This window comes from Leptonychotes weddellii, chromosome 4 (assembly GCF_054177405.1).
Source record: "Leptonychotes weddellii isolate Sample4059 chromosome 4, ASM5417740v2, whole genome shotgun sequence".
Lineage (NCBI taxonomy): Eukaryota > Metazoa > Chordata > Mammalia > Carnivora > Phocidae > Leptonychotes > Leptonychotes weddellii.
Window position 1 is genome coordinate 3,838,623 of NC_138372.1, and position 12,465 is coordinate 3,851,087.

At 49.1% G+C, this 12,465-nt stretch overlaps 1 long non-coding RNA gene across 1 annotated transcript; it reads right to left on the reverse strand.

The window, feature by feature from the left end:
* Nucleotides 1-4,199: 4,199 nt before the first annotated feature.
* LOC145721177 (uncharacterized) lies at nucleotides 4,200-8,395 on the reverse strand. Its single transcript, XR_014144660.1, has 2 exons — nucleotides 4,540-8,395; nucleotides 4,200-4,396 (listed from the first exon to the last, which is right to left on the reverse strand). It is a non-coding gene; the product is annotated as an uncharacterized LOC145721177 (long non-coding RNA).
* Nucleotides 8,396-12,465: the final 4,070 nt, after the last annotated feature.

The window sequence follows — 12,465 nt, forward strand, 5'->3', positions numbered from 1 at the left end:
GAGGGAGCAGCCTCCATCTCCAGCACGTCCCCTACAGATGGCTGGGGGGTGCCAAGGCAGGCCAGGACACAAGTTGAGGAATCAGAAAACACCCCCGAAGCATTCCCCAGCGGCCCCCCCCATTCCAAGTGACAGCAAAGCATATATACCAGCTGAGCTTCGAAGACCCACCAGATAAATCTTCTGGGGGCGGGTACTTTAGGCAGGGTCTTCGCCCTGACCCAGGGCAAGCAACACCCTGGTCTTCGGGCCATCAGGGCATGCACTTTCCCTGAGGCTCAGAGAAGTTCTCAGCCTCATGCTGAGTTTGGGAGACACATCACGTCTTAGACTGTTAATACTACCCATTCATAAACCAAAGTCAGCACCAGGCCATGTCCAGGGCGGCTGGTGGATTGGAGCTTGGAGGGGCAGCCATCACCTGCCCCTCTCTTGAGCAGAACTCAGTGTCGAGAGACCTAGGCCCCAGTGTCCACTGTGCTGACTGCGGGCAGGTCACTCCTGCCCTCAGTTTCCCTATCTGTAAAACTGGGGAGGGGGGCCTCTGCCCCCCGGAGCTGAGAGCTGAGTGAGCGTGAAGGGTGCAGATGGGAGCCAGGGCAATGTCTCAGAATGTGGGTGCTGCCCCCCTGTCAGCCGTTAGGAGGCTTTGCTCCACATCGAGAGGGTGGGAAAACTAGTTTTACAAAAGCAATTCTTTCTCCCTGTACATCACCTCCCAGTCTGAGCATGACCTCCCCCATTTGGATTAAAATTCTGATTTGCCTGATGCCCAGTTAAACGGGCCTGCAAGGCCATGGTGCCCACTCAAGAGCACGACTGCTACAGGCGACCTCCCTCCTCCCAGGGTTTTAAGGACACTTTTGATGGCCAGTCATGCCTGCTGGATCTGGCTACAGCAAGACGGGGCCTCAGGGAGGACATGCAGGGCACCAAGGGGTTCCAGCGGTCCGGCATGGCCGTGGAAGGTCTCCAGTGGGGACCTGCCCCACAGGAGGCCTGCACAGCAAGCCCGCCACCTGCCCTGGGACAGGCAGGTCACAGCACACTGCGGCGGGGGGTGGGGGAGGGGGGGTAGTAAGGAGGTCAGAAAGGCCAGAAGGGGGCGGGTTGGTGTTCCCGGAAGGGAAGCAGGAAACATGCAGACCCAGCCTCAGATCCTACGCAGCCAAGAGGAGGCCCGGCCCACTGCTGAAATGAAACCACCTGGGTGATGAACACTCTATGTTCTGTAGGGCACGACTTTTACCACTGGTGGACCTCTGCTTCTGTCCTCAGGGTCAGGCACGAGACGGGGGTGTGGGGCAGGTTTGTGGCTTCAGCCTGGGACCCAGACAAGTACCTCGGACTCACAGAGCCCATCCCCGTCTGGAGAAAGGAGTGTGTCCACATCAAAAGAACAAAGCTGGACCCTTACCTCACACCATCTATGAGGAAGAACAAAATAGGTAAAGCCCTCAACAAGAGCTGAGACGGCAAAAGTCTTGAGAGAGAACATACGGGTAAAGCTCCGTGACCTTGGATCTGGCGTTGGTTCCTCAGATCCGACAACGAAAAGCACAAGCAGCCAGAAAATAAAAAACATAAATTGGATTACATCAAAATTCAAAACTTCTGTGCTTCAAGGCAGAGCGTCCAAAGTGCCGAGAGAACCCACTGAACGGAAGAGAATCTTTGCAAATCATGTATCTGAGGAGGGACTTGTATCTAGAATACAGAAGGAACTCTTACCACTCGATAATAAAAAGACAAAGAAGCCAGATGAAAAACAAGTAAAGAAACTAAATAGACCAAGACGTACACATGTCTGGTAAGCACACAAAAGGGTACTCGACGTCATCAGTCATCAGAGAAACCAAATCAAGGCCACAGTGAGATGCCACTTCAGCCAACTAGGCCAGGAAGGCTGCAACCCAAGAGGCAGCTCCCTAGCACCGAGGAGGATGGGGGACCCCCCGCCCCCCCACACTGCTGGAAAACACAGTGGTGGCTCCTCCAAGCTTCCACACAGAGTGACCCTATGACCCAGCACTCCACTCCCAGATGGGCTGGTCTTCCTCACACCACCTCTGACACCCAGTGTGTGGTGGGTTTTTTCCGGCTGGGTGTCCTACAATTCTGCGCAGTTCTGACACTAACAGCCCGGAGTTAGCACAGGCCCCAGGTCCAAGGGCTCAGGCCTGTCCTCAGTTCGATGCCACTCTCAAGCCCCAGGCGACCTGTACTTCTGACAAACTGGCTCTAGAAATTGGGGTTCCCACAAAAACCTCCTCCAGTTGGGTAATTTGCTGGAGCAGCTCACAGGACTCAGGCAAATGCTTTATTCACATTTACTGGTTTGTTATAAAGGATACAGCTCAGGCACAGCCAAATGAAGAGACGCACAGGACAAGGCATGGGGTGGGAATCAGGCACACCGCCCTTTCCACACCTCCAGGTGTCCAGCAACCTAGAAGATCTCCGAACTCCACTGCTGGGGATTTTTATGGAGGTCCCATTATGGAGGCACTGGTGATTAACTCAACTTCCAGCCCTCCCTCCCTCCACCTCCAGGTAGGAGGTGGGGCTGAGGGTTCCAACCCTCTAGCCCTGCCTGGGTCATCCTGGCTACCAGCCCCCACCCATCCTGAAGCTATCTAATGGGCTCCCAGCTACCACTCATCTCATTAGCATACCAAAGACATACTATCACACAGGAAATTTCAAGTGTTTTAGGAACTCTGTGCCAGGACCCAGGGACAAAGACCAAATATATATTTATTAAGCCACACTAGGTATACACTCGAGAAATAAAAATATATGCCCACACAAAAACTTGGACAGGAATGTGCACAGTAAAGTTATACACAGTAGCTAAAAGGTGGGAACAGAGCAAATGTCCATCAACTGATGAATGGATACACAAAATGTGGTATGTACCCCTACAGTGAGTTCCGGAGGAAGCACGACACCTGCTACTACTTGGATGAACCTTGAAAACAGGATGCTCAGTGAGAGAAGCCGGACACAAAGCACCATACTGCATGAGTCTACTTATTTGGAATGTCCAGAAGAGACAAACCGATAAAGAATAGAGATTGGGGGATTAATAAATTAATAAAAATGTATTAAATTAATGAAAAATGAAAAATAAATAAGCCTCATTTAGAACGGAGTCGGGAGGCCAGCAGGGGACGCTCTCACACCCCACAACTGGTCGCTTGCAGATCCACCAGGAAGAGCGATCCCCCCAGGTCCCCCTACACCGCCCCCGCAGGAGGGAGAAAGGCTCTCCGGCTCCAGCAACCGCGCAGCCCGTCAGAGACCGTGCAGCCAATGAGAAGCCACGACACTTCCAACTCCCAGTTCGCTCCAATGGGCTTCCGGTTTACAAGAGCCCCCCCCCCCCCCGCCCCCGCTTCCCTCTATAAAAGCAACCTCTTTGTTCTCCAGACTTGCCTGTGGTTTCACATGAGCTTGCTTGTCCCCAATTGTAATTCTCTGCTAGTCCCGAATAAACCCGTTTTTGCTAGTGAAACTGTACACTTCGGTGGATGAGTCATATGGAACACAGGTTATGTCAATAAAGCTGGTACAAAGAAGGGGGGTGGAATACACCCACTGAACAAAGTTTCTGTAAAGTTTGAAATAAATACAGGAAGGCCACGGGAAGCAGCACAAGGGGCGCCTGGGTGGCTCAGATGGTTAAGCGTCTGCCTTTGGCTCAGGTCACGATCCCAGGGTCCTGGGATCGAGTCTCGCATCAGGCTCCCTGCTCCTTGGGAAGCCTGCTTCTCCCTCTGCCTCTCTCTCATCTCTCATGAATAAATAAATAAAATCTTGAAAGAAAGAAAGAAAGCAGCACAAGGTTACACTGCTAAAGATGAGCCCATCATGCAAGGACAGCTCCCCCTGCCCTGGACAAGCCTGCCGGTCCAAAATCACAGCCTGACCCCCTGTCCCAGGGGACAGCAGAATGCACATGTCCCTAGACTCCTTGGCAGTGTGTGCCCAGAGAGTGCTGAGCCAGCCCAGCTGTCAGCAGGCACAGCACTTGAATCTCCACACCTGCCTCAAGCCCTCAAAGGTGCCCCGCTGCCCAGAGCCCGCCAATCCGAAAAGCCCATGCCTCCGACAAAGCTTCGGAGTGGTCCCTGGCCAAAAAACATGCTAGGTCTCCACTTCAGATGAACACACAGTGGGCATGCTCAATCAGGCAGTTCACCGAACACCGAGCATTCCATTTATTAACAATAAATCCTGGGGCGCCTGGGTGGCTCAGTCATTAAGCGTCTGTCTTCGGCTCAGGTCATGATCCCAGGGTCCTGGGATCGAGCCCCGCATCAGGCTCCTTGCTCCGCGGGAAGCCTGCTTCTCCCTCTCTCCCCCACTTCCTCTGCTTGTGTTTCCTCTCTCTCTGTCAAAAAATAAATAAGATAAAATAACAAACAAACAATAAATCCTGAGTCATGCAGCCCAAGGCTCAGTCTGCCCTACACGCTGGACACCAGAGTGGAAGATGCCATCGCTGTGGGCACAGAAATGTCCCTGTCATCCTACCTTCCAGTGACACAGGGTCGAGACAGCAGATCAGACCTGGTTTCAACAGCCTTCATGGAAGCCCAGCATCTCTCCCTGGGACGCTGGGAGCTCCTGGGCCCCAGATGCTTCCAGGTGGCTGCCTGCCTGGCAAGCGCCCGGAGGGGGACAGCACAGACAAGCAGCTTCATTTTGCAGTAAGTCTGCCCCGTTGCCAGCACGAGGCTTATTAGCAGCCTCCAGTCCGGTCTCCCCAGCGGGCCTGACCCCCGCCCCCAGAGCCCTCCCTACAGGTCTCCCTTTCCCAGTAGCCTCCTCCTGGGATGCCCCTCCTCTGTCTATCCACGTCAAACTGGCAGTTCTCCTTCCAGAATGTCTCACAGGGTGTTTCTCTGAAATCCCAGTGATGCAAGGAATTCATGACTCGGCCTGAAGTCATCGAGCTCAGCTCTCTCCTAAGCAAAAGAGGGCTGCCGACAACAAGGCCACAGCCCATCTGTGGGACAGCAGTTTTCCTAAAGAAAAAACATATGAAGTGGAGTCAGGAGGCTGCAGGGGAGGCCACTCCAGGACAATTACAGTTGCCAACGGAAGAGTCAATCCAGGGAAGAATCATCAGCCGAGGGCTTCAACAGAAAAAGACGCGCACTGCATCTTCCACAAGGATGCGACCCGCCCCCCGGCACCTCAGCCAATGAGAAGCCGTCATCAGCCTGAGCTCTTGCTTTTCGGCTTTTCTCCGGGGTGGGGCTTCCTCCCCTTCTCTGTGAGATAAGACTCCTCTCCTGTTTGTTGGGCTTGCCCGCGGCTTTGCCACAGCCTGCTTGTCCCAAATAGCAATTCTCTGCTCTTCCCAAATAAACCCATGTTCGCTGGTAAAATAACGGACTTTTTTATTTTTAAGGTTACCATTACTTGGCGATCAGAAATGGGATCCAGGGCGCCTGGGTGGCTCAGTTGGTTAAACGACTGCCTTCGGCTCAGGTCATGATCCTGGAGTCCCGGGATCGAGTCCCGCATCGGGCTCCCTGCTCGGCAGGGAGCCTGCTTCTCCCTCTGACCCTCCCCCCTCTCATGTGCTCTCTGTCTCTCTCATTCTCTCTATCTCAAATAAATAAATAAAATCTTTAAAAAAAAAAAGAAATGGGATCCAGAGGAGACCCCCAACAACTCCAAGGCTGGTGGACACACAGGTGCGGATGCCCAAGGCCCACTGGCTCACTGCTTTCTTGCTGACCCTGCATTGTGAGGGCAAGTTTCCTCCTGCATCTCAAGCTCCATCGTCTTTGTGTTTGAGCTCCCCTGGCTTTATCCAGGATCTATTTTAGGGCTTTGGCCTTTCTGTGAGAACTCACTCGCTTGCCCTTTGGTCTGACTTCTGTTTGGAACCGGGCTGTTCCTGTTGAAAGTGTGTTGTATAGGAATTTTTCCTTCTGCTCTAGAGACAAACCTCTAAGAAATGGCATCTCAGTCATCAAAACTGGGGGCGCTGTCCCCCACTTGTGGGACCACAGTTGGTTTTATGTTTAAAAACCATGGTCCCTCCTCATGCACACTTCTAACTAAATGGACCAACTTCACCAAATGTAATTTAGAACATCAGTGGCCATGATGGTGGACTTTTGATCTCCCCAAACTTACTTTCTCAAAACTAAACTGGACACCTATGGCTCTGAAACTGTCAAAACTGAACGGGGCGCCTCTTTGGATTGGTATGATTGTCCAGGACCGCTGAACAATAAACAACATGGTTATCTCTCGGCACCCTGTTGCTCCAAACCCCTGTATATTACTGACATCCATTCCCAGAGAAAGCAAGTTTTCTCGCTGCACTTGATCTATGCAGTGCATCTTCAGTATTCCAGTTAATAAGGAGAGCCAATTATCTTTTTGCTTTCACTTGGGAAGAACGTAAATACATCTGAACAGTAATGGCCCAGGGTTTTACAGATGGTCCTTACTTTTCACAAATCTCAAAAGCTAATTTGAATGATATAAAATTTTTCTGTAGGCTCTATTTATTATAATACATAGATGATTTGCTTCTCCACTGCCCTTCTCAAACCTCTTCACAAGAAGATGGCATCCACCTGTTATCACTTTTGGCCTTAAAGGGCATAAAATCCCCCAAAGAAAAATTGCTGTTTGCTCAGAACAGGTTTGATACTAGGAAACCTGATCTCATAACAAGAACTACGTTACAACCCAGGTAGGGTTCCTGAACTTCCCAAAACCCAAAACTAAGTGCCAATTACAAAGCTTTCTTGAATTGGCTGGCCAGTCGAAATGGGATTCCAAAGGTCTTTCTTGTGGGTCAATGGCTACATGCTTTACTAAGAAAAGGAAAGATCAAGGGCTCCTGGCTGGCTGAGTCAGTAGAACATGCAGCTCTTGATCATGAGTTCAAGCCCTACGTTGAGCATAGAGCTTACTATAAATATAAAAGTAAAAATTAAAAAAATGAAAGAGCAGGAAGAGACAACTTTGGGGACTTTAAAGAAGAGCCTAATAAGACCCCTGCCCTCAGACATCTTAATTACTAACTTCCCTTTTTCCTCTGTGTAAATGAGAGCGGAGGGAATGCCTTAAGAGTCCTCACCCACAAAAACACGGGGGCCATCATCGACCTCACAGCCATTCCTGCCACCATCTACCCTGTTAGTTCAGGGCACTGAGGAAATAACCACGGGATCGCCTTTAACCATCCCTGTATGGTAAAACCATGCAAGGGTAAAACCGCAAGCATTTATACCAACAGTTGGGACGCCATGGCTCATGACTTTGGAATGGTTAACAGTGAGGTTTCCTTACCTTGAATGGGAATAGAATTAAAAATGGCTCCCATCGGGCTCCTGGGTGGCTCAGTCGGTTAAGCGTCTGCCTTCGGCTCAGGTCATGATCCCAGAGTCCTGGGATCGAGCCCCGCATCGGGCTGCTGGCTCAGTGGGGATTCTGCTTCTCCCTCTGCCCTTCACCCCACTTGTGTTCGCTCTCTCTCTCATTCTCTCTCAAATAAATAAATTTTAAAAATCTTAAAAAAAATTTTATCAGATGCCACACTTTTGCTGGCTGCTTTGGCTACAATCAAGGCTCCTGGGCATTCCAGACACAACTCCCTGGAGACCAAAGGAAACCACCTCACTGATATTTCTGCCAAAAATGATGCTGTCAAGGAAACCCACAGCCAAATCTCTGTCGGGATCCAAAAGGGATGTTGTTCCAAATGATAATTTGGAAAAATCAACAAGCGATAACCCAACAATTGGCCCCAGAGAAGGAAAAAGAGTATTGGAAATCTAATCATTGTTGGCTCAATAAAAAGAGAGAACTCTGGTTTGGACCCAATAACAATCTGGCCCTACCAGAAATTCTAAAATTCCCACTACTTACCTCTGTATATGCACTAAACCACTGTCTACTGACAAAATTATAGTGTTCATGAACCAGTATTGGTGGAGAAATATTAACAGTCTGCAAAGACAAAGAGTGCTTACTTCACTTACACACCTGTCCAAAGCTGTGGAAACCTGGTCACACAAATGGATTTTATAAAGCTTTCCTTATCTCATAGAAATGTCAGTCACAATTCGTATATTTTCTCACTGGCCTGAACCTTTCCCTTTAGGCAGGCCACTGCTTCTTCTGTGGTTAAAATTCTGTTCAAATAGGGCGCCTGGGTGGCTCAGTCGGCGAAGCGTCTGCCTTCGGCTCGGGTCATGGTCCCAGACTCCTGGGATCGAGTCCAGAGTCCCGAGTCAGGCTCGTGCCCCTCCCCCCAACTCGTTCTCTCTATCAAATAAATAAACAAAATCTTAAAAAAAAAAAATTCTGGGGTGCCTGGGTGGCTCAGTTGGTTGGGCAACTGCCTTCGGCTCAGGTCATGATCCTGGAGTCCCGGGATCGAGTCCCGCATCGGGCTCCCTGCTCGGCAGGGAGCCTGCTTCTCCCTCTGACCCTCCCCCCTCTCATGTGCTCTCTGTCTCTCTCATTCTCTCTCTCAAATAAATAAATAAAATCTTTAAAAAAAAAAAAAAATTCTGTTCAGAAGGATTATCCCTACCTGAGTAACTCCTATCAGACTTCATAGTGATCAGGAAACCCATTTTACCAGTCAGGTGCTTCGACAAGTCTGTGCTGTTTGGCTAGTTTTAGAACAATTTCAGTGTGCATACCACCCTCAATCCTCAAGGTTAGTGAAACACACTAAAGGCACTATGAAGATTCAATTGGCAAAATTTGTAGAGAGCTTCCAGACACCTTGGCTGAAAGCACTGCTGTTGGTCCTTCTAAATCTCAGACTGACACCCTTTGGACCATGTAGACTCTCACCCTTTGAGCTAAGTCACAGGTCATCCAGGGCACTTGGCCCCTGCCTCCTGTCCATAGTCGAAAAAGGAGATACATTCCAATATTTTAAAGGCCTGATTGCATCTGTTAAAAATAACCAGGCCAGGGGTGCCTGGGTGGCTCGGTTGGTTAGGCATCTGCCTTCGGCTCGGGTCCTGAGATCGAGTCCCACACCGGGCTCCCTGCTCAACAGGGTGTCTGCTTCTCCCTCTCCCTCTGCTGCTCCCCCTGCTCATGTGCTCTCTCCATATATATACCTCAAATAAAAAATAAATAAATAAAATAACCAGGCTTTGGTAGGGGGCATCTGGTTGGCTCAGTTGGTGGAGTGTGGGACTCTTGCTCTCGGGGTTGTGGGCAAGCCCCCACTGGGTGTACAGATTACTTAAAAATATATTTTCAGAAAATTAAAATAGGGGCACCTGGGTGGCTCAGTCGGTTGAGCGTCTGCCTTCAGCTCAGGTCGAGCCCCATGTCGGGCTCCCTGCTCAGTGGGGAGTCTGCTTCTCCCGCTGCCCCTCACCCGACTCGTGCTCTCTCTCTCAAATAAATGAATAAAATCTTTTTTAAAAAATAACCATGTTTTGTAGAGGAACCTTTTCACCATTCATTCCCGGGAGACCTTAAGTATCACACCTTGCAACCTGGAGATTTCGTCTGTTGGATGACACACCTCCACAAAGACTCTTCAGCCTTGCTGGAAATGCCCTTCCCAGGCACTGCTAACCAGCCCTTGCGCCACCAAACTCCAAGGAATAGCCTCTTGGATTCACAGGACACATCTAGGAGAAGCACCAAACCCTGACCGGCCCCACACACTGGCTGGTGACTGAAAGCAGGGGCTTCCCAGCCGTGAAACAGATGACATCAGACAGCTTTCCTGAAATGTCCGGACCAGGCCTGGGTGCCTTCTCCACGCTGTCTGCATCTACTCTTACTTTCATAGAAAGAAAATGCCCTCATCCACATTTCCCCAGGCTCCTGCAAAAAGGGGAAACCTTTTTTTCTTTTTTTGATTATGGCCTTTTTCAGAAACAGCCTCATCATGATCCTGTGACAAATTAGTTTTTCACTTGCTTTTTCCGAAGGATTAAAAGGTTCAAGAGTCACAAAAGTCTTTCATCTGAACTATTATTTGACTCTGGGTTCTTATCCAAATTCACTGTCTCTGAATTTGTGACCTTACAGGCTGTCTTATTGGATAACATTTGTTTTTGCAAACCGTTCTTTTGAGATAACAATACTATTTTAGTACATCTTTGAAGTTTTACTATTTTTGCAAAAAGTTCATTAGCTATTGCTTCATACTTAGACCTGCACTGTGTCTTGCCAAATGTCCTAGGTTCATTCTCTCAGTGTACCCCAGTGGTGTGCACTATTCTGCTCTCGTTGCAGCTCTCAGCAGGGACTTCCAGGAGGCACACATGACTCTGGAGGGAGAATTTTTTTCCTCCAAGTCAGAATCAGTACCAATAAATATTTTCAGTTGGCTACTTTCAGACCTCGAGTCCTGGTATGGAACCACCATACAATTTGGAATTGTTGTGTTACTTCTTCTGTTGTATAAATATTTTAAGTTTTGTGGTTGGTTGCCTGCGAAACTTTTGTAAAAATGACGTACCCAGGAAGGAGCTGATCTCCAATGCTGTGGTCTTGATAAATATGTAGTATAGATGGGAAGTGCCTGGGAGTCCTCCCTTCTGACCTTCCTTGTTTCTCAAATATGGCCTTAAGAGGCTTCCAACTGCGACACGATTCCCCTCCAATGTAGGACGTGACAACCAGGAAAGGTCTTTCCTGGCACTGACGGACAAAACCACTGAATAAGGGGTGCCTGGGGGGCTCAATCAGTTAAGCGTCCAACTCTTGATTTCAGCTCATGTCATGAACCCAGGGTCCTGGGATAGAGCCCCAAGTTGGGCTCTGCGCTCTGCAGAGAGTCTATTTGAGGATTCTCTCCCTCTGCTCCTCCCCTGCTCAAGCACTTTCTCTCTTTCTCCCTCTTTCTAATAAATAAATAAATAAATAAATAAATCTTTTTTTAAAAAATAGGGGCACATGGGTGGCTAGTCGGTTAAGCGATCAACTCTTAATTTTGGCTCAGGTCACGATCTCAGGATTGTGAGGCAGAGCCCTGTATCAGGTGCTACACTGGGCATGAAGCCTACTTGGGATTCTCCCTCCCTCTCCCTCTGCCCCCCCAACCCAAAAAACCCAAACACAAAACAAAAACGGCATGAAAATTAATAAAGTAGAACACTACATCAAAAACTAATGATGTAATGTATGGTGACTAACATAATAAAAAAAAGAAAAGAAAAGAAAAAAGAAAATTAATAAAGTAAAACCAAGTGGAGTCAGGAGGCTAGAAGGGTGAGCCATGCCACTCGTCAGTTCCAGGAAGTGTGAATTACAGACTCCCAGAGAAGAATCATCAAGAGGAAAGAACCATCAACTAAGGACCCCAACAGGAAAAGATGTACATTGAATTTTCTACAAAAAAGTCAACTATTCCTGCAGCTCAGCCAATGAGAAACTGTCCTCACCGAGCTCTCATTCAGAACCACCCCTCCTGACTTCCCCCTTCTTCTCCATAAAATAATGTTCCTCTCCTTTGTCTGTTGGACTTGCTTATGGTCTTTCCATAGCTTAAATGTCCTGAATTGCAATTCTGTTTTTCCTGAATAAATCCAGTTTTGCTGATAAAAAACTTTCATTTTTAAAGTTAACAGGAGGACATGGGTGGGACTGTGAGCAACACACCCAAGATTCTCATCTCCAGGACCACCCATCAGTCCAGACCGGGCCTCCAGCAGGGATGAACAGCTCCACCTGGGCTGGAAGGGTGTCTGCATGGCAGGTGTCAGGAGGGCTGGGAGTCTGCCAACTAGCACCAGGGGTCATAGCTGAGGAAAGAGGATGCAAGAACACAGTGGAAAATTCCCAACCCTACTTCAGACAGTGGCCCTCAAGCCCCAGTGGAGCACTGAGGAAGATGCAGATCCCTGGCACCCGGGGCCCCCACGATGCAAAAGCTGTAGGTCTGGAGTAGGGACTCAAGAGGCTATTTGTCTTTTCCTTCCTTTTTTTTTTTTTAAGATTTTATTTATGGGGGCATTGGGGTGACTCAGTCAGTTAAGTGTCTGCCTTCGGGTTGGGTCATGATCCCAGGGTCCTGGGATGGAGCCCCACATCCGGCTCCCTGTTCAGCGGGAAGTCTGCTGCTCCCTCTGCCCCTCCCCCTGCTTGTGCTCTCTCTCTCTCTCCGATAAATAAAATCTTTAAAAAAATTTTTTTCACTTATTTTAGAGAGAGACAGTTGGAATGCAACCAGAGGGAGAGGAAAATAATGTCCAGGAGACTTCCCTCTGAGCACAGAGCCCGACTGGGGGCTCCATTCCAGGACCCTGAGATCACCACCTGAGCCAAAACCAAGAGTCGGACACTTAACCAACTGGGCCACCCAGGCACCCCCGTCTTTTTATTCTTTATTGTGGAAAACATCACTTACAAGAGCAGAGAGAAGGAAATGAATCCCGGAGTCCCCACCAAATAGCTCCACTGGTCGACTCTGGTTTCAGATGATCTGTTTTCCTCTCT